This window comes from Papaver somniferum, chromosome 8, assembly GCF_003573695.1.
Source record: "Papaver somniferum cultivar HN1 chromosome 8, ASM357369v1, whole genome shotgun sequence".
In the NCBI taxonomy this organism is placed as follows: domain Eukaryota; kingdom Viridiplantae; phylum Streptophyta; class Magnoliopsida; order Ranunculales; family Papaveraceae; genus Papaver; species Papaver somniferum.
Window position 1 is genome coordinate 72,587,711 of NC_039365.1, and position 23,458 is coordinate 72,611,168.

Consider the following 23,458-nt stretch of genomic DNA (forward strand, 5'->3'; position numbering starts at 1 on the left):
TTGATGAAACCAGCCGCTAGTATCTTTTGAATCTCTACCTTAATCTTTTCTTCCATATCGTGTCAGAATTGTCTCGGGGTTTCTTGACCGGTTTGGATCCGGGTATCACATGTAAATGGTGAGTGACCAGCTTCTCGTCCAAGCCAGGCATTTCCTCATATGTCCATGCGAATATATCTTGATATTCCTTGAGAAGGTCTACCAGCTTTACGCGTTCGTCCGCGCACAGAGTCGAGCTGATCAAGATGGGTCGTGGAGATTCTTCACTCCCGACCTTAACAACCTCAAGCTCATCCATGATAGAGTTGGTACCGTCTTGTAGTTGTCGTGGTGCATCAGGTATTTCCTCCCCCGGCTCGTTACTACGTTTGTGTTTCATTGGGCGGAGAGACTGTGTGGTAGTCTCTCCTGTTAATTGCTAAAAGCAGCGCTGATATATGGTTTTCTCTTTTTCATCATGACCCATGATAAAATCCCGTCCTCGCTTGTTATGGGTGCAAGCCGAACTCCGGTTTGGCGGGTGGATGCTGGCGTGTCTTTTTTTCGAAGGGGGGATGTGAGACCGTGTTTCTCCGTGAAGCGGTGCAAGACCATCACTTTCTTCAATGGACGTCCACTTTGGCAGTGGAGTGTGGTGAGCCTTGTTGGCTGTGGCCTGCGGGCCCTTTCTTGGTTCAAAAATATCCATGCCACAGATCGGTGCATAGGGAGATAATGATGCAGCGATGCAAACGACTTCTCTGTTTAACATGATTTTCAAGCACTGGTGATAGTCAAAGGAATGATTCTGTTGTCGTGGAGCCATGGTCTTCCCAGTATCATGTGGTAATCTGTCTCCTTTTCGATTACCTCGAACCTTACTTTTGACTGGACGGGTCCTACTGATAGATTCAAGTTGACGTACCCATACGTGCTGGTTTGGTTGCCTTCGAAATCGGTCATTGTAGTGGATTGTCGCACGACTTCGTTCGGCCGTACCCTGGCCGTTCTGAGCATCCTTAGGTAACAACGTTGGAGGATGCTCCCGTGTCGATGAGAGCCCTTTTGAATTCCAAGTCCTTGATACGGGTCGTGACGTGTAGGGCCCGATTATGCCCTTCCTCCGCCATCATGTCGTCGTCGGTAAATGTGATATTGTTGATGGACATCTCTGGCGTTCTTAATGTTTCCAAGCGTGAAGGAATCAAGGACGCGTTTAGCGCTATTTGATTGATGGCGGTGAAAGTCTCCATCCGTTGATCTTTTGAAAGATGTAAGAGTTCACATAAATTTTCCACCAGTGAGGCCGCTTCCTGGCCTACTGGTTTCTGATTAGTAGTGAAGTTGTTGACTTGGGAGTGATCGTTTGGGATGTTAGTCACCATTCATGGAGCTTCCGGGGTAAGTGAATCGTTCAACTCTGTCGTTAAGTTGACGAGGAAGTCCAGTATGATGTTAATCGCATCTTTCATCAGACCCATGTTCTTGGTGTGGATCTCCTGAATCCACGCCAAGTCAGTCAGCCTTGGTATTCCTTCTTCGGTTGCGTTGTTGGGCGTTGCGTTGGGGGAGGGAACATTGTTGTTCGCCTGAGTGAAACTTGAGGACACAAATTCAGCCCTAAAACCGACCATCTTCTTGAGTTAGAGAAACGTATTTTGGAATTGATATTGGAACCGAGAGATTGATCTCCCACTTTGGTCGCCAATTGTTTGAGGGTGAAAACGATTTCTGCTGATTATGGTAATTTCGGGTGTGTGGGTGAGAAACGAGTTTAAACCCTAAACAATGTACCGCAAGGGAGTAATTTAGATTCGAGAGATCAATCTGTACAAATCCGGCCTAAACCAAGAAATGTCCGTTCCAGACTTGCTTCGGTCACAAAGTGAATGAGAAGGGTTGGTTTTGGGGAGGGAAGCGAAGAGAGTGTTGAGACCAGAATAGTTGATTCTGGAAGAGTAGTTGTTTCACGACTTGTATCAGAAAGTGGGAAGCTAACAGATGGAAAGCTAGCAAATATTTTCTGAGTGTTGTATCCTGCTGAACTGAACTTATTGTTCGGTGGAAATAGGTAATGCCTATTTATACCAGTCGAAGTGAAACGTACTCTGGTCTCATTAAGAAATGGGAAACGGGTGAGTAAATGGGAGGAGGTGGTAACTAGTAACACCTGGAATTGATGTTCCATAAAAGAAAGCGTTTCACCATTACTCCCTGTATTTACTAACCGCCTCATCCTTATGACACTATCTTATAACGGGCGTAGTGTACGCCGCACGCTGTAAACCGCCAAACCAATACCCAATGAGCATCCCCAAGTTTGTGACATGTGTTGATGTCTCGAACGTTTTCGTGGAAAACATGTAGCATGTTGTTGTTGTCTGGAAAGTTGATCTTGGGAGACTTGTCGACTCGGTGGTGACCTTCGACGGTCGAGATTTGCATTTTAAGAGGAAAGGTAGCCTTTGATTATTGTAACCCTTCGTTTGGTAGCCAGTGGCATGAAAGCATGATCAGTATGGCTTTAATATGTCCTAGTTTAGGCGCGGCCAAAAGTTAGGGTTTTGGCTTTGTTTAGGCGCGACCAAACTAGGGCCAAAGGTTTCCATGTGTTAGCTGGTAACCTTGGACGGCTAATATCTGCATCTTAGATGAAAAGGGGCCGTTAAATATTGCAGGCCTTCATTTTGGTAGCCGCACAGGGAAGGTCGGCATGGTATGGAGCGGCAAGGTGGCTGGCATGCCACTGGCACATGTGGCATGGCCGACATGCCTTGGTGCGGTTTGGCGTGGCCAAAATTAGGGTTTTGGCGTTGGGCCAAAGGTTACCATGCGTTGGTTGGTGACCTTGGACGGCTAAGATTTGCATCTAAGATGTAAGGGTGGCCGTTGATTGTTGCACGCCTTCGTTTTAGCAGCCGTGAAGGGAAAGGCTGGCATGGCATGGCGCGACAAGGTGGTTTGCATGCCATTGGCACATGTGGCATGACCGGCATGCCTTGGCGCGGTTTGGCGTGGCCAAAATTAGGGTTTTGGCGTTGGGCCAAAGGTTTCCACGCGTTGGTTGGCGACCTTGGACGGCTAAGATTTGCATTTAAGATGGAAAGGTGGTCGTTGATCATCGCACACCTTCGTTTTGGTAGCCTGGTGTGATTTCAAATTGAGTCGTAGTAAAAAGTTCGTTGAGACTTGTGAAATCAAAAGATTTTAGATTTAATGAAATTTAAAAACAAACAAAACTTAATTCAAGATTATTAGGAATAACCAAGACACTGATTCCACTATCACACATGAATAAATTATGGCAAATAATCCAAAACTCTAATTATCTTTTAAGTCCCTTATTTCTTAATTCACAAATAATCAGACAAATCCTCAAATATCAATTGTATTCCCTAAGCATAGATTATCAATTAACTAAACAAAGTATAACCTATCAGATTGAATCACAACTAATTAAGAAAATTGTGCAAAAAATTTAAAACTCTGCAAAAGCAATGATTGATTGAATTATAAATTATAAATTAGAGAAAATAAAATAGTTACTAATTATTCATGCGTAAATAGCTTCCTCATTGCCTTGGTTGTGGGAGATTTAGCTCATTATCATGTTGGAAACACGCTCAAAAGTTGATTTCATTTTTATTGCTCAAAGGGTGTTTACACAGATGAAATAGAGAACCGGGTTTGCAACAGTTATAAGTGTTACAAACTGAAAAGAACAATAGAAGAGTACTGTCGCTGGTTCTCGACCCTCGGCTGTGTGTCGTTTCCACTGTTGAAAAACGACTGTCCTGGATGGTATGTTCTTCGCGTTCTTCAAATGAGCAGCAGCAGAAAAGTATTCCTGGTGCTTGATTTTCTCGACTCTGTGATGCCCTATAATCTCCCCAAACTCTCAGTAATTATACCAATCATCTATGTTAACTGGTCAATTCCCTAACCTTCAAACCAACGACAACACCAATCTCATTCATGCAATTCTTTTCTGCCATCCATCCCGTTATCTGCCAATAATGGCATCAACCAATCAACATCACTGATTCCATCTATCACTGTCATACCACCTTCTCAGGTTCGTCTTCTCCTTCATAGCAAACCAGCACCAAATTCATGTCCATCTCCTTCCTGGTCATATCAGATCAGAACCATCTATAATTCTTTGTGAATTCAGTCTCTGCGTGAACTAGAAGCACCAGCAGTAGCTATAGCAAATCCTTCTCCCCCGACTTCCATTTCCGGCACAACTACAATTGATATCCCCTGACCGGTTACGAAAACTTCTCCTGGAGCTTGATTCATCTTCTTCATGCCATCAATATCTTGAACGAACAGTAGCTTTAAGAACTCAAGCTGTTGTAGTCTTCATCCATATACACCGAGCTCTGTATTCACCAAGATGACGAAATGAAACCAAAATAAAATTGAATGGACTGAAGTATTATTTTCTGTTGATACGTGGTGGAGTGACACCACGTCGTCCACTATCATTGACCCAACAACACCACGTCCCCTTACACATTTTCTTTAGCTCCTTTGATATAATAAGACCATTTGATATAATACAGCTTGGTGGTGCTGACAACCTTGGTATCTCCATGAACTAATTAACTCATCATGCCTCTGGTGCCATGAGAAGCTTTGGCGTTTTTTGTCGCAAACTTCAATATAACTCCCAATTTAGCTAGTTATTTGTACGGTGATCGAATTTACATGTACTTTCTACAAAAGCACTAAAATAGTATTATTATTAGCCAAAACATCGAGTCCTAACTAATATAAATATGGGTATAAAATGTAGCACTTACGTGCTTATCAATACCCCCACACTTATATTTTGCTAGTCCTCGAGCAAAACAAAGAATTGACCGGCTACACAGCTGGTCATAGAAAATATCCTATAAAAGACCCGCTACACAGCTGGTCATGACAAATACCACATAAGACCCGCTACACAGCTGGTCATAACCCTAAAAATCATAATGATTTTTTTTTAGACCATCTACACAGCTGATCATTTTTTTTTCTTTTAGACCCACTACACAGCTGGTCATAATATACCTGCAAACTTACAATAGACCTGCTCCACAGTTGTTCATAAATTGCAAGAAAATTCCTGAAAAAGAAACAGGAAAAGTTAACCACTCCCCCACACTTAAACATTACATTGTCCTCAATGTAATTGAGTCATCCAACATAAAATTTAAGATGGAAAATTCATAATATGCGAAAATGAACAAATAAAAATAAAATAAGAAAATAGAATTACCTACTCGGGTATACATAAAGGATCCCCATAAACTAATAACCTGAAAATTTGGGGATCAACCCAAAATACAGTATTTACAAATGACAGCTTCACACTTATGTTATGATTCCCTGAAGAAGGTGAAACTATCAAAAATAAAAAGTTACCCCAAACTTGGTTTTTACTTCACAAGGAAGTGCATAAAGAACATAATATGGAGATACTCTCTGAACTGGGGAAATATCAATTGTCTCATGCACGGTATTAGGAACATGCAAGTTCTTTGGGTATTTGGATGCAAAGTGATCCAACAAAATTTTAGAAGCACACAATTCTAACCCTAAATTAGGTAACTTTTGGAAGTCTAGGGGACTAGAAAAAACCTCTAAGTTCGGTGAGTTATATTCTGAGATAGATTTATCTATGGAATTAGGCAAATCATCTACACAATCATCCACAGGGTCATCTACAAATTCTGTCTGGAACAGAGAGTCACTACAAGACTGATCATCATCATCATTAAATAATTTTTGGCACTCCAGAATTCTCAATCTTTTTTTCCAAACTAGGTGGTGTGTATTTGTAATACTTATCATATATCATTAGAGGCGATTCTTCACTTACCGCATGTGGATCAAAAACTCCATACCGTTGCCTATGCATATACTCCCCAAGCGTCATATCAGAAGATGTCTCATGAGAATGGGAATTTCTACGCTTATATTCTACAAGTGTCATCTTAGATGACGTCTCGTACAAAGAATTAATCATCCTCAAAAAGGCTCCTGAAATAAAATTCTAAACACACAAAAAGAGTCAAAAGGAAAAAGAAATCATAAAACAAAATAAAAAAATATTGTACAAAAATAAAATAAAAACCTAACTATTTACAAAATAAAAAATACTAATTACAATATTTCACAGCCACTCCTCGGCAGCGGTGCCAAAAATTGATAGGATTTCGGGATTGCCTACGGTGTCTAACTAGTAGATAGAGGCAAGTACTGGTCGAACCCACAGGGAGCGGTGGGAATACAAATAATCAGTATCTCTGATAAACGAAACAGAAATAATATTTTGGGGTTTTTAGAATCAAAAATGAAACAAAGAAATAAACTAATCTAATAAACTTATCCAATGAGAAAGCCGGTAACTAGGATTTTATGGTGTCCACCACTACTTCTATTCAATTACTGAAATGAAACATAACTCTGAAATATTTTTTTATCTTCGTTCTATCGACATCACCTATTATAAGTATTAGAATCGCAAATATCGTTGGGACACCCTAAGCATGAATTATCAATTGACTAAACAAAGTATAACCTATCAGATTGAATCACAACTAATTAAGAAAATTATGCAAACAATTTAAAACTATGCAAAAGCAGTGATTGAGTGAATTATAAATTATAAATTAGAGAAAATAAAATAGTTACCAATTATTCATGCATAAATAGCTTCCTCATTGCCTTGGTTGTGGGAGATTTAGCTCATTATCATGTTGGAAACACGCTCAAAAGTTGATTTCATTTTTATTGCTCAAAGGGTGTTTACAAAGATGAAATGGAGAAAAACTATTAAAAATCGGGTTTGCAACAGTTGTAAGTGTTACAAACTGAAAAGAACGATAGAAGAGTACTGTCGCTGGTTCTCGATCCTCGGTTGTGTGTCGTTTCCACTGTTGAAAAACGATTGTCCTGGATGGTCTGTTCTTCGCGTTCTTCAGATGAGCAGCAGCAGAAAAGTATTCCTGGTGCTTGATTTTCTCGACTCTGTGATGCCCTATAATCTCCCCAAACTCTCAGTAATTATACCAATCATCTATGTTAACTGGTCAATTCCCTAACCTTCAAACCAACGACAACACCAATCTCATTCATGCAATTCTTTTCTGCCATCCATCCCGTTATTTGCCAATAATGGCATCAACCAATCAACATCACTGACTCCATCTATCACTGCCATACCACCTTCTCAGGTTTGTCTTCTCCTTCACAGCAAACCAGCACCAACTTCATGTCCATCTCCTTCCTGGTCATATCCGATCAGGACCATCTATAATTCTTTGTGAATTCAGTCTCTGCGTGAACTAGAAGCACCAGCAGTAGCTATAGCAAATCCTTCTCCCACGACTTCCATTTCCGGCACAACCACAATTGATATCCCCTGACCGGTTACGAAAAATTCTCCTGAAGCTTGATTCATCTTCTTCATGCCATCAATATCTTGAACGAACAGTAGCTTTAAGAACTAAAGCTGTTGTAGTCTTCATCCATATACACCGAGCTCTGTATACACCAAGATGACGAAATGAAACCAAAATAAAATTGAATGGACTGAAGTATTATTTTCTGTTGATACGTGGTGGAATGACAACACGTCGTCCACTATCATTGACCCAACAAAACCACGTCCCCTTACACATTTTCTTTAGCTCCTTTGATATAATAAGACCCTTTGATATAATACAGCTTGGTGGTGCTGACAACAAAAATTGTTGGCTTGGTGTCTCCATGAACTAATTAACTCAGCATGCCTCTGGTGCCATGAGAAGCTTTGGCGATTTTTGTCGCACTCCAATATAACTCCCAATTTAGCTAGTTATTTCTACGGTGATCGAATTTACATGTACTTTCTACAAAAGCACTAAAATAGTATTATTATTAGCCAAAACATCGAGTCCTAACTAATATAAATATGGGTATAAAATGTAGCACTTACGTGCTTATCAATACCCCCACACTTATATTTTGCTAGTCCTCGAGCAAAACAAAGAATTGACCGGCTACACAGCTGGTCATAGAAAATACCCTATAAAAGACCCGCTACACAGCTGGTCATGACAAATACCACACAAGACCCGCTACACAGCTGGTCATAACCCTAAAAATCATAATGATTATTTTTAGACCTGCTACACAGCTGATCATTTTTTTTTTAGACCCGCTACACAGCTGGTCATAATATACCTACAAACTTAAAATAGACCTGCTCCACAGATGGTCATAAATTGCAAGAAAATTCCTGAGAAAGAAAATGGAAAAGTTAAATACTCCCCCACACTTAAACATTACATTGTCCTCAATGTAATTGAGTCATCCAACATAAAATTTAAGATGGGAAATTCATATTATGCGAAAATGAAAAAATAAAAGTAAAATAAGAAAATAGAATTACCTACTGGAATATACATAAAGGATCCCCATAACCTAATAACCTGAAAATTTGGGGATCAACCCAAAATACAGTATTTACAAATGACAGCTTCACACTTATGTTATGATTCCCTGAAGAAGGTGAAACTATCAAAAAGAAAAAGTTACCCCCAAACTTGGTTTTTACTTCACAAGGAAGTGCATAAAGAACATAATATGGAGACACTCTCTGAACTGGGGAAATATCAATTGTCTCATGCACAGTATTAGGAACATGCAAGTCCTTTGGGTATTTGGATGCAAAGTGATCCAACAAAATTTTAGAAGCACACAATTTTAACCCTAAATTAGGTAACTTTTGGAAGTCTAGGGGACTAGAAACAACCTCTAAGTTTGGTGAATTATCTTCTGAGATAGATTTATCTATGGAATTAGGCAAATCATCTACACAATCATCCACAGGGTCATTGATCATCGCACGCCTAAGATTTTGGTAGCCGCATAGGGAAGGCCGGCATGGTATGGCGCGGCAAGGTGGTTGGCATGCCATTGGCACATGTGGCATGGCATTCTTTGGCGCCGAGGTACGGCTGGCATGGCATGCCATTGGCGCAGTGGTGCGGCTGGCATGGTTGGTATGCCTTGGCGCGGAGGTGCAACTGGCATGGTTGGCATGCCTTGGCGCGGAGATGTGGCTGGCATGGTATGCCATTGGCACAGTGGTGCGGCTGGCATGGTTGGCATGCCTTGGCGCGGAGACGTGGCTGGCATGGTATGTCATTGGCACAATGGTGCGGCTGGCGTGGTTGGCATGCCTTGGCGCGGAGACGTGGCTGGCATGGTATTCCATTGGCACAGTGGTGTGGCTGGCATGGTTGGCATGCCTTGGCGCGGAGAAGTGGTTGGCATGGTCTGCCATTGGCACAGTGGTGCGGCTGGCATGGTTGGCATGCCTTGGCGCGGTAGCATGGGAATTAGGGTTTGGCATAGATGATGTCAGTCAGTGTTAAGGGTTTTGTCGTGGAACATGACCCATGTAAAAAAAAGGTACCCCGGTAATTCTTACGTAGGCATGCTGATCGATTCAATAAATGCGCTAATGGTCATGGTGACGTCATGGCAGATGTACAGTTTTACGATTTTGACCCTAAGCTAAAAACCACCATCAACACTAACGAAAGAGTGAAAGCACAGACTAAGGGGGAGTAACATGTCATATATATTGGTATAACAAAGACGTGCGGCTTGAATATATACCTATCTTCTTTAGGGGGAGTATTTGCTTTGTTATTATAATGTCAACATCGGCATTTTCAAGGATTGAATGTAAGCAGTTTTACTGTGCTGTTGAATCGGGAATCAAGCGGAGTGTAATGAATTCTTGTAATTTTTTTATCCATATGATGTAAGAGTTTTGTCACTAGAATTGACAAATGGGGAGATTGTTAGAGCATTGCTCAGTTGAACCCACCAAGCCTTGGTATGTCAAGTTTGGTTGTCATATTTTAGTGAATCAAACCTCATGTTAAGAGTTACTTGATTATGTACTAGAGTTAAACTTCGTATAGGTTAGCTTGAAAGCATTAGGATATGAGACATTACAAGTATTACGAAATCTTGAAGATGTGAATAAGCAAGGAGCTACAACGACAACAATCATCCTTCCACTTGAGGTTAATGATATTTGACTTGAACTGTTTCATTCCCTAACATATCTTTCAAGTCGTGCATATTGAAAAACATAACTGCGAAGCATATATGAACTCTAGATAGACATAGTATTAAGGAATACAATACGAGGTTCTTTGTAGATAAGACATCTCCATAATCATTTGAATGTTATTGTGATTATGTATGGGAATGAGGTGAGGATTTCATCCTAGGGAACAATGTTTACATGTGTTCTAAGGAAGTAAGTTCATAAACTTGTTTGTGAACCGAAAAGGAAATTGCCAGGATTTATTGGTTTTGTTATTCATTGCATATCTTATGAATAACCAATATGTGTGATAGAGTATAACCGCTCACAACTTGTTGTGTTCTTGGTAGAACTATTCACAAAGTCCTGACTTTTGTATTGGTATAACTTTTATTAGTAAAACCAATCTTAAGTAATCACCTGTGGTATGATCGGATTATGTCTTCCTTGGGGAAAGGGAACCGATCCTAGTAAGGAAAAGGGAACCGATCCTTGTAAGGGGTGCAATACATCAAGGGGAACCGATCCTTGTATGGGGTGCAACAAGGTTTATAGCAGAAAGGGAACCGATCCTATGGACTTGTGCAACACATATAAGTTAGATACCATATATATGTGGGGAACCGATCCTAGTACCTAGTCAACTGAATCTTTGGGAAGCTAGTGTGACTATGCGTAGTATTCACATGGAGGCAGAACCGAAACTTGTTTTGGTAGAACCGTAAACCCATGATTGTGATTGAATGTTGGTTTGATCAGTCACATAGTTCTTGAAAGTCAGATGAACCAATTCTAAACTTGTTTGGAAGTGTGGCAAATCGGTTTCAAGGTTGTAAGAGTGAAAGATAACTTACAAAGTAAAGATGTCGACAAACTTTGAACACGTGTTGTGAATGTTTATTTCTTTAATTGTTCAAACTTATTCCTTAATAGCTAAAGGAAGAAAATCCCAGGATCGAAACATAAGTAAGTTAAGAATCTTTTAATTAAGGTTATTAATTTAACTTTGTAGTGAAATTACAGAATTAGTAATGTGCATTTACTAATTAGATTTTCCGAGAGATTTCGATTGTTATTTTTGGATAGAGCATTTCCAGGAATTATGAAAACCGAATCTGTGCATTTATGAATATCTTGAGAATATTTTCGGTTTTGGAAATTCCTTGGTGTCCAAACTTCCTTGTCTATAAATACACAAAGTTTGCCTTTCTAGGAAACTAATCCTTCGTAACAACAGACTTCCTCTTTTGTCTTTGTTACTGGTGTAGCCACCTATCAGAGATGAGAGTAATCTAATTAGGTGAAATCTCTTACGGCCGCTCGTTTTAAAGTCTTCTTTGGGATTGAGAAGCTCTATCGCGACCCGTTGGTGGGAAACTAGATAATTGCGGTTTATCTTTGTTTTCGATTGATTTGATTGACTAACGGTGGTTGAAATATGATTGCACCTAGTTTGTTTATTCTTGAGAATCTTCTCTTCTGATATAAGATTCACTCAAACTAGTTCAGAGTTTCGACAGGGATCTTTAGACTGTTGTTAGTTTTAAAGACGATCTTGTTATAATCCATTGTTAACAGACTCCGTTCTGTACGTGATTGATCACAAGAGATTCAAGTGATTGTGTGCAGGTTTTTATTGAAGATTTAAGAAGATTTGAAGACAAAGAAGATATTGAAGATCTGACTTGGGTTTTATAATCTTTAGTGTGCACAATACTTGTTTGGGTAAAGAGGATCCAATTAATAATCAGTTTATCCTTGTGGTAGATTGGATTGATTAATTGAGTAGATCGGCATCAACACGGTTCTTCGGATTAAAGGTGTTGTTGGCTTAATCTTAACCGATTACCTTTGGGTGATTGAACATAAGATAGATCTAGACCCGACGAAGGAGTTTATGTTGAGATAAACGGAAGAGCCTTTGTCCGACTCATATCACTTGGTTGAATAGAGTTGATACCAAACAGATTTCTTGTTCCTTTACTGTTTGGAATACGAACCAAAGGGATTGTTCCAAGTACGTGACTTATTCATAAGTCGGAGGCGTGGGAATACAGACGGAACTAGGTAATCTATAGGGTTAGTTACTCGGTCTCAGCTATACGAAGTTAAGTGTAATTTTGTGTAGCGGCTTAATCCTGAGAGTATTCAATTCTGGACTAGGTCCCGTGGTTTTTCTGCATTTGCGGTTTCCTCGTTAACAAAATCTTGCTGTATCATTTTCTTTTATATTCCACATTATAATTGTTTTATTATAATTAAAGTATATTACACAAACGTAAATTCCTATTTACTTGATAAGAAATCCTATTGTGTTTGGTTAAGTCCGAACCATTGTATCAAGTAAACATACTTCGTTGTTGTATTATCTCGATCTCGTATCCATAGACGATCACACGAAGTGTGAACTGATTGGTTATATTGTCTCGACTCAGTCCATAGACAATCACTTTCGGAGAAAGGACTTATAGGTAGGAAAAGTTCTAGCTTGAGGTATATTTGGGTACCCTCGCCTTTTCAGTGACAACTATCATGTTATTTGTTTTTATATTTTGTTTATTTTTATATGAATAGACTCTACTAATTGGTTCCTCAACTCCTACAACCACGATGTTTTCATTAGTGTAAGGCACAAGTTTCTAGACTTAGGAGTTTATCATTTTTTTTTAGTTTTTCTACTTTTTTTTTTTTAGTTTTACTTTTTTTTTATAAACACGAGGGAAAACTAAAAGGGCTAAAAACTATATATGAGAACACTCCTCCACACTTAAACTTTACATTGTCCTCAATGTAAAAATTTAGTTATTCAAAGTAAAGTTCAAGATGGGAAATTCATAACATGATATATATACACAATAAGAAAAATAAAATGCATAATAAAAACTCATACTCCAACTCATAGCTATTTCTGAACAATAGAGGATAAACACGAAACAAGCTATTTAGTTGGCATCTAATCCCAGCTCAACCAATATATATCTCATCGTCAAGAAAAAATTTCATCTACTTAGAAAGGCTAGTGTTTATTCTAAATTGTTCAAAAATCTCTAAAAGTTGGAGTTTTGATATGCAAATATCCAAAATAAGAAAATAAAGATAAAAGGCATGAGAAATAAAAAGATAGAGATAGATACACAAAACCAGTGGGTTGCCTCCCATTTAGCGCTTGGTTTAAAGTCGTCAGCCTGACTTGCAAGATGAATTCTCCATACACCAATAATCGGAAAAGTTGGGGATCCACGCATAGCACCTGTTTTGCAAACAATAGCTTCGCACAAATATTAGTAATATAAAACAGAAACAAAGCTATCGAACGAAAGAAGTTTCCCCCACACTTATTCTTGTCCACACTTGGAAGTGGATATAGAACATAAAATTTGGGAACTTCCACGGTTTCTTGTTCCAAAACCTGCATAGTAAGAGAATCAAGTATCTCTAATGGCAGAAATCGAGAAACAAAGTCATTCAACAATATTCTCGAAGCACATACATTCAAACCAATAAGAGGTAAAGGAGAAGAAACAATATGCAAAGGGTTAGACAAACCTATCACAATCTCTTGTAGCACAGAATCCTCTTCATTCTTGAAAAATTCAAGTGAATTATTCACCTCTTTTATATCATGGTCCTCTATCAAACCTTGCAACCATTCTTCATTCGTCTCTACCTTAACTAAAGTCTCGGCATTAACATCATCATTACAATCCTTTGCAAGCTCAATTGGTTCTTCCGTAATATGGATAAAATTGGTTTCATACTCAACACACTCCTCTTTGTTACAAGGCACATACTCCACCGCGGATTCAAGTCTCACCAAAAGGAACTTTTTTAGAACACTCAAAAATGCATCATCCTCAAGTTCCACCCTTTGAATAAGCTCTTGATTATTATTAAGATCAATGCTTGAGTAATCTACACAAGTGTCATCAATGCCATCTTCTTCTTCATCTTGATCCCAAAAAGATTCCGTTGTACACCTTTGGGAAATATCACCATGAGTTGCTTCGACCGATGTATCTTCATAATCATCTTCACGTTCATAGTTAACATAAAGTTGGTTGTCACTGAATTTAGTGTTGCTAGTCTCAAACTCATCATTTTTAATAGGTGAATGATCATTATTAAGATCAAGAGTTGAGTTAACTACACGATTATCAACGAGAGACCCCAAAGGTTGGCCTTTTTCATCGTTAGCATCAATCAAATATTCATCACAAACCATATGCACATTAGAATTATCCATATCTTCCTTGCATTGATCAATGCCTCTTCGTAAGATAGCGATACCTTCACGAAGTTCTTGGAGTTGCTCTTCGGTAGTCTCTTTAGCTTTTTAAAACTCTTGTTGTACAAAGTTGAAAAATTTGTCCAAAAAGTTAGAGACTTGTTGTTCACGAGCATAAGAATCCTCCCATCCCTGTGGTTGTTCACACACATACCCGCCATAAGGTTGTTGATACATATGATGACCACAAGGTTCCATGGAATATTGGTCATAATCAATGATTGGTAGTTGTCATATTGTTGAGGTTGTTGAAAACCGTATCCATCCATGTAGTATGCTCCTTCCATGAGAAACAAGTACCTGAAATAAGATTCTCAAACCAAGGTTAAAAACCAGAAAATAAGTAATATAAAAAAAAAACTAAAAACAAAAAAAATAAGAAACCAAAAACAAGTGACAACCTCTGCCTCCCCGGCAGCGGCGCCAAAATTTGATCGTTGTCGTATGCGTCAAAAATAAATTACTTTCTCACTATTCAAAATATATAATATAGCAAGGGCAAGAAAGGATGGTTCCCACATAGAGGTCTTGGGTTGTCAAGATGTTTTGGTTTCCTATATAAAACAGTGGGGGTTTTCTGATTTTTATATGAACTAAAATAAAATAAAAGCAAAACAATGAAAAGTAAACACGCAAATCAAGGATGTGAAATATTGGGTAAAGGTTTCATTTTCAATTGTAAACAAGTATTTAATGTATGATTAGAATTCGTATTTAATCTCGCTATCATCAAAAGCCCTAGAATACCTTATCGCAAGAATACTCTGTCAATTTCTTAAGTTCATCAAAAACCACATTAGAGCTGCGAGTGTGAATTCTACCTAAAGAATAACCTAACGCCTTGCGCTAATTAAGTTCAATTCCTAAGAGCATTAAGTTTAAGAAATAGGCTAATCAATGCAACTATCATACATTGCGCATGACAATTCAGACAAAGGTCAATTTCTACATATGATTACAAGAGTGTATCACTACAAACCGTAATCATATCATGCTACTCATATTCAAGGTTATCGCTCGATGATAAACCCTAAAATAGCTATAGATATGGATGTATGTTCAATCAATTCTAGACTCAACCAAATAAATATTCAATCATATTGTAATACATTAATCATGCAATTATTATAAACAGTGGAAAGTGATCGATAATATGGAGAAAAAACCAATTCATCTTATCAAAAAGCATGCTTACAAAATCCGACTACATCTTTAACCAATAATAAAATATCTAGTTCATGTTCATGGAGTTCATAACAAGAATAAAGATAAAAACTTTCATGTTTAAAACCCTAGAATCAAAAGTAGAGGAAGAGATGGGATGTGCAGAGAGGAGTTCCTTTCTTATATTGTTCCTTTCTCCACCAAATTTAGGTCAATCCTAACCTCCTCTATCTGTCTGGCCTATTCTCACAACCACAATCCAGGCCTCAAATCCCATTAATTTTCATAAGATTGTCAGTCCCGTGAAACTGACAAGCAACTCCAACCCACAACAGCACCGCAAAAGCTGGTTATTCCATTTACGCTGCTTCCCTGCAATTTGATATCACATACATTCAGCACAAACCCATTTTATCTCCTTAACTCCATCACCAATTGCAGCTGCAATATCATTCAAACTGCACCATGCCTCGCAACACAACCATTCTTGCACTAGAAATCTCCACCAGCAACAACCCTTGGCAGCATCACATCTGCTGCACAGCACCACCACCAGTACCCTTTCATCCTCCAGTACCTGACTTGTGTACTCATAAATTCAGCTGCACTTGGACTCATAACAGCTGCATCTTCATCTCTTCCTTGTAAGCTATACAAACCAACAAACCATTTCATTTCATGGCATCAACATAATTCTGCAATCTCTCAGCTAAATAGCATCAACACTATAGCTACATCACCTGCAGCACAACTGCAATACTCCAATGCACAGACTCAAGCCATCTCTTCCCTGTAACCTCATAACCTGCAATATTGGTGCATTCATAGCAGTAGATTCACTTCCATTTTCCACTCCCGCGAACTGACAACAGCTTGTCTTTAATCTCCAACAGCAAACCCTTGTGCGAGTTCAGCTCCAACTGCTCATCTACTTCACTTCTGCGTTACCTGTAACAACATCATTAAACCCTTCAAGCATCAAACACCTAATCCATTCTACCAGACTGCAACTGAAAATAACTAAACCCACTGCTAAACACCAGCTTCAATTCATCTGCTGCTTCTCACTCAAATAACTTCAAAACCACCATTTCAGTTCAGCCCAATTGCTGCAATTCATACTGCCTCTCGAGCTCCATCAACTGACAACAATCTTCACCTGCAATTGCTCTTATTCTCCAGAACCCAAATTCCAGCTTCACAGCTCAGTTCCTTGACCAACACCCAGCTCAAACCAAATGCAACCTCTCAGCACCGTAACACAACAGCTGCAACAAGGCCATCAAATCCATCAACCTATCCCTTGCACCACCACTGCAACAACAGCACCATAAGCAAACCCTTGTTCTGCACTACTTTGTACCTCCAGGTCCATTCCTTGTGCATCTTCATTGCAACCACTAGCATTTCACACCTCAAACAATTCCAGTCACATCCTTGCGTTTAACACAACCATCTTCCCACGGAAGTGACCACCAATCTACAGCCTCAACTCCGATTCAGTTACAAGAACCATTTCCACCTAATTCATCCACCAAAACCCATCTTTGCCATTCATTCCCTTCCTCCTCCATCTCAAATCATTCTCTTGTTCCAATTGCAGAACCTGCTCAACTGATATCTCCCCAGCCAATTCCATTCCATCATCAGTTCAACTTATTATCTTCTCAGTCCCCCAATTTCAGCCAACTGCAGTAACCCATTTCTTACCATGAGCTCCATCTTAGCTTCAACACCATTTTCTCCTTCCATCTGAAACAACCAGTAGCCTAAATTTCTATAAATATTCAACCATGTTCTCTCGATTCAAACTTCCAGCAGTAGCCACACCTCCTCCATTATCACTGACCATCAACAATTCAAACTCAACACATCGAATCCCATTAACATCTCCACTGATACCATCCTCTTCTTCTCTTCAATTTCGATGTCAAAAACCCTTGAATCTCCTCAATCGAACAATCAGAGAGACCCATCTCTTTCATCAGCTTCAATTCTTCATCTCTGCCTCAATTTCGGATGGAAATTGGCTCAGACCCTGCGCCTCCCTTTCTTTTCTCTCTCAAATTCATTTCAGGTGAACAAATGATAAGAGAGACTCTGAATTTTAGGTCGTGTAGGAATGAATATGGATATAACCACCCTGGTAAAGTGGATAAGGGCCAACCAACCCATATAAGGCTTGTCGGTCTCAGATAACCGACAACCCAATTCTTCGACTCAACCATCAGTTATGCGAAACTGACAACTCATTCTTCACCTCCTCCTTGCAACTTTAGCAGAATCCAAATATCAGTCGCCTGCGAAGTGACGACTTTGCTCCTCTTAGCTCCAATTGAATGATTTTTCCTTCTTTTGCTCGTAATGACTCCAAAGTACCTAAACACTCAAAAGTAAACATAAGATACATAATTCACACTAAAGCTCGCAGAGAAAGCATAAACAATAGATAAATATCAAGGCGTTTACAACACCTACCAGGAATGAAACAGTTCAAGTCAAATATTACTAACCTCAAGTGGAAGGATGATGTCGTTGTTATGGCTGCTTACTTCTTCACATTCTTCAAGTATTCTCGTAATACTTGTAATTTCTCATATCATAATACTTTCAAGCTAACCTATACGAAGTTGACTCTAGTATATATTCAAGCGACTCTTTAAATGAGTTTTGATTCACTAAAATATGACAACTAAACTTGACATACCAACGCTTGGTGGGTTCAACCGAGCTATGTTCTAACATGATGTGTGAACCCTTATGGTTTGTGTGGCTTTTTGATTTAGCGGGATTAAGTTCTAGACCATGTTGGTAGGCTTTATCAAAGGATCATAAGGTGTTCCGATTGAAACTCATATGTGAAAAAGTCACAATATGTTGAAATCTTGTTTAACATAAAAGCATATGTGTTTTGGGTTTTCAATTTTTTCTATTTGCATTAGTTAAAACCGATTCAACCTTTCTCTGGTAAAGGTTGTTATTGTTGTTGTTCTTTTATTCTTGCGAGAGGATGACAACATAATGGGGGAGAGTTCTAACTTGAACTTGCACTTAATCATATATCTTTGAGGGGAGAAGAGGATGCGGAATATGGGGTAACGAACTTGTTAGTTAATCGTTTTCCTGTTTAAGAAAAGCATGAGTTTATTGCATATATTTTGCTTTTGCTTAACAAGATTTGGTACAATTGATGTTTATTCCATTACATGTGTATGGATGTATGTGTGTGTGTGATTCAATTGTTTTCGGTTAAGAAAAACTGGTTTGATATCTTTCTTTATTGTTTGGTATCAATTGTTTTAGACTTAACGAAATTTCGGTGCAATTGTGGTGCTTTAATGTCTATCTTTGTTTCAATTGCTTCCAGTTAAGAGTAATAATTGTGCAAGTCAATTTATTTGGTTTGTATGTATTGTTTATGGCTTAACAAAATATGGGATCATTTGTTTGGTCCAATTCGATTTCGGATAAGAGAAACTAAGTTAATTTTGATCTTAGTTAGACTTATCAAAAGTAAAGGATTCGGTTATTCAAGTCTAATCGAATGCCTTGACAAGAAATATTATTTAACTAACCTAGTATTTTTCTTGTCCAAAGTGAAAGGTTTTAGTTATTGTCTGAATAATTAGTACCTGATGAGAAAAATAAAGTTAATTCTGATCTTTATTTTGGTCTTATCGAAACAACTGATTGTACTTGTGCAATCGGTTTAGCAAGGAACTAAGTTTTCTTAGTCAATTTGTTAAACTATTAGGGAAAAAAAAATTTGGAAATTGTTTCCATGATAACATATTAAAACCAAATTACTTGTAGTTTCGGTTTTGATATTCGTTATCTAAAGTGGTACGTGAAATCCTCGTGCTTAACTCTTATAGATTGTAAGATCCTTCCGGTTTTTGGTATTTGCTCGCGCCTTTGTCATTTTGTGACAAAAAGGAGTAAACAAGTGATTTGTAATCACTTAGGAAAGGACAATTGTGCTTAAACGTTATATCTAATGAAAGAGTAAAGCATTGACTAAGGGGGAGAAACATATCATATGATGATTGTAGTTATTTGGACTACAAAGGGAAATAACAAAGATGTGCGGATTGAAAATCTACCTATCTCACCTTTTGGGGGAATATTAGATTTGTTATTTAAATGTCTTCAACGATATTTATGGATTGAATATATGCAGGGTATTGTGTCGTTGAAACTTGAAATCAAGCGTATGTATAATGAATTTTTGTAATTTTTTTATCCATATGATTGTAAGAGTTTTGTCACTAAAATTGACAAAGGGGGAAATTGTTAGAGAATATCTCGGTTGAACCCACCAAGCGTTGGTATGTCGAGTTTGGTTGTCATATTTCGGTGAATCAAAACTCAATTAAAGAGTCGCTTGATTATGTACTAGAGACAACTTCGTATAGGTTAGGCTAGAAAGATTAGGATAATGAGACATACAAGTATTACTCGAAGGCTTGAAGAATGTGAAGAAGCAACAAGCTCATCGACGACATCATCCTTCCTCTTGAGGTTAGTAATATTTTGACTTGAACTGTTTCATTCCCAAGGTATCTTTCAAGTCATGCTATATTGAAAACATAACTGCGAAGCTGTGAATGATTATACTCTAGTAGATATAGTGTTAAGGAATTACAATACGAAGTATAACGCTTATCTTTTGAACTTCGTATATAAGACATCGACATAATCGTATGAATGCTATTGTGATTATGTGTATGGGTATGGGTGAAGATTTCGTCCTGGGAAACAATGTTTACATTCGTTTAAAGGAAGTACATTCATGAACTTGTTTTTTGAATCGAAAGTGAAATCACTAGGCTTATTGGTATTGTTATTCGTTGCGTATCTTTGGATTACCAATATGTGTGATTAGTACAACCGATCATAATTTATTATGTATCTTGGTAAAACTATTCACAATGCTTGACTTATGTATTGGTATGACTTTTATTAGTGTAATCGATCCTAAGTAATCACCTAAGATGGTATGATCGATATTTGTAATTGGTGTGACCGATCCTAGTAATTGGTGTGACCGATCACAAAAGTTGTGTAATCGATCCTTGTAATTGGTATAACCGGTCCTGGTAATTGGTGTAACCGATCCTGGTAACTGGTGTGGCCGATCACAGGTAATAACATGAGAATATGGTAATCGGTCCTGGTAATTGATGTAACCAATTTGGTAACTGATGTAACTGGTCCTAGTAACCATATCAAGGTAGAACCGATCCTTGTGTTTGGTAGAACCGTAAACCCATGATTAGTGTGTTGATTTGATCAATCACATAGTTCTTGGAAATCAGATGAACCCGCTCTAGATTTGTTTGGAAGTGTGGTATAATCGGTTCCAAGATTGTAAACATGAAAGAGTATTTACAAAGAAATAAGATGTCGACATACGTTGAACATGTTCAGTAACTCTTATCTTTTGTTGTTCAAAGATATTCCTTAATAACTCAAGGAGATCCCGGACCGAAATAAGTTGAGAATCTTTTAATTAAGGTTGTTACTTTTATATGCTTTTATTTACCAGAACTAAAATGCATATCTCTAGAAAATAAAAATTGGTAATGTGCATTTACTAATTGGAGATTTTCTAGTAGGATTTTGGTTAATATTGGACAGAGCATTTCTAGGAATTATGAAAAACTGGAAATATATTGCATATCTTGAGAATATTTTCGGTTTTGGAAATTCCTTGGTGTCCAAACTTCCTTGGTCTATAAATACCCAAGTTTTCATTTCGAGAAAACTATCCTAAGAGTTAGCTAAACTACCTTGTTGTGTTGTTACTGGTGGAGCCGTCTATTCAGAGAGGAAAGTACCCTAATTAGGCGAAATCTCTTACGACCGCTCGTTTAAAGACTTCTTTGGGATCAAGAAGCTCTATGAGTACCATTAGTGGGAAACTAGATAATTGCAGTATTATTAGTTTTAGATTTGATTTGATTGACTAACGGTTGTTGAACTTTGATTGCACCTAGTTTGTTTATTCTTGAGAATTTTCTCTTCTGATATAAAATTCACTCAAACTAGATTGAAGTGTCGACGGGATCTTTAGAACTGTTTGTATATTTAAAGACGTCTTGTGATAATCCATTGTTAACAGACTCCGTTATGTGCATGATTGATCACAAGAGATTCAATTTATGGTGTGCATGTGTTTATTGAAGATTTAAGAAGATTTGAAGACGAAAAAGATTTCTGATTTGGGTTCATAATCTTTGGTGTGCACGAAACTTGATCAGCTGGGATCCAACTATAATCGGTTTATCTTTGATAGATTTGATTGATTAGTTGCGTAGATCGGCATCAGTATTTAGCATCTTGATAGATCCTATTATTGATTGCATAATCTAAACTCTGCTACTTTGGTAGTTGTTGGATAGATTGATCTAAACACGACAAAAGTGTTTATTGGATTAAACAGAAGAGCCTTTGTCTAACTCATATCACTGAGATTGAATAGAGTTGTTACCGAACAGATTTGTTGTTCCTTTACTATTTGGAATACGAACCAAAGGAATTGTTCCAGTGCGTGCACTTATTGAAATTCGGAAGCGCAGGGATACTGAAGAAACTAGGTGAACTATAGGTTTAGTTGCTTGGTCTCAACTATACGAAGTTGGTGTGATTTTGTATATCGACTTAATTCTGAGAGTATTCAATTCTGGACTAGGTCTCTGGGTTTTTCTACATTTGCGGTTTCCTCGTTAACAAAATATTGTTGTGTCATTTACTTTTGTTTTCCGCAATTATAATTGTTGTTATTATAATTTAAAGTAAATTACACAAGCGTTAACTCCATATTACTTGATAGTGATCCTATAGTGTTTGGTTAAGTCCGAACCTATTATCAAGTAATCACACTTTGATTGTTGTATTGTCTCGATCTCGTATCCATAAACGATGACACAAAGTGTGAATGCCGATTTGTTGTATGTCTCGACTCAGCCCATAGACAATCACTTTCGGTAAGAGGACTTATAGGTGGAAACGTTTAAGATTGTGGTATATTTGGGTACCCTCATCTTTTTAGTACGAACTAGACATATTATCAACACAAGTAGGTCCAACGAAACAAGTTCGCATGTTGTTGATACTGGTTTAAGATCTCGGAAAAATCTCCTTTCTGGTCATATGAAAAAGAAGATAGAAAGCTCTGTTAACCCTGATTATCATCATTACTATGATTATATCATTGGTACTACTCACAAATATCAACCAGAAATAGTGCATGAGGATCTCTCTGCACACCTTGCCACTTGGTAACTTGCTTGGCACTACCCCATTTGTATATATCTTGAGATGGGGCAAGAAATGGTTTGATTTGTGTATATGTGGGTTAATATGTTATTTTGTCCTCCTAGGATATTTGGATAAGCTTTCTACTGCACCGTCTTTTTACATAATTGTGTGCTTTTCACGAGTTGCACAACCTTGATGTGTGAACATCAAAGGAAGTCCTACATTCCCTTTGTTGGTCGCGGTTAAGAAACGGGTCCAAGCCCATTAGTGGGTATATAAAGAAGGAGTACGCGTACCTTCTTTGTCCTCCCATCTTGTCCGCGTACGTGAACGTTCTAGGGTTCATGTATTTCCTCTGTTAAAACATCTTTGGAGAAAAATAAGAAAAAGGGGTGTTCAAGGTTCATTCCAAGTAAGTGGTTTTTCCCTTTTTCTTTCCGATTTCTAGATCTCATAAATAATTTCAAGGTTTCAAAAGGAGTTTCAAAAAACTTGAGTTTTTCATCTTCTAGCATGAATTTTCCTATAAACCAAAATTCTCTTAGGATTAGATTTGCCAATGATTCTTGTGCTAGAGTTTTTGAAAAGATTTCATCTAATGGATTTATCCTATAAAATAAATTGGATTTCATTAGTGGACATAAAAAGGATTTAATTTGCTT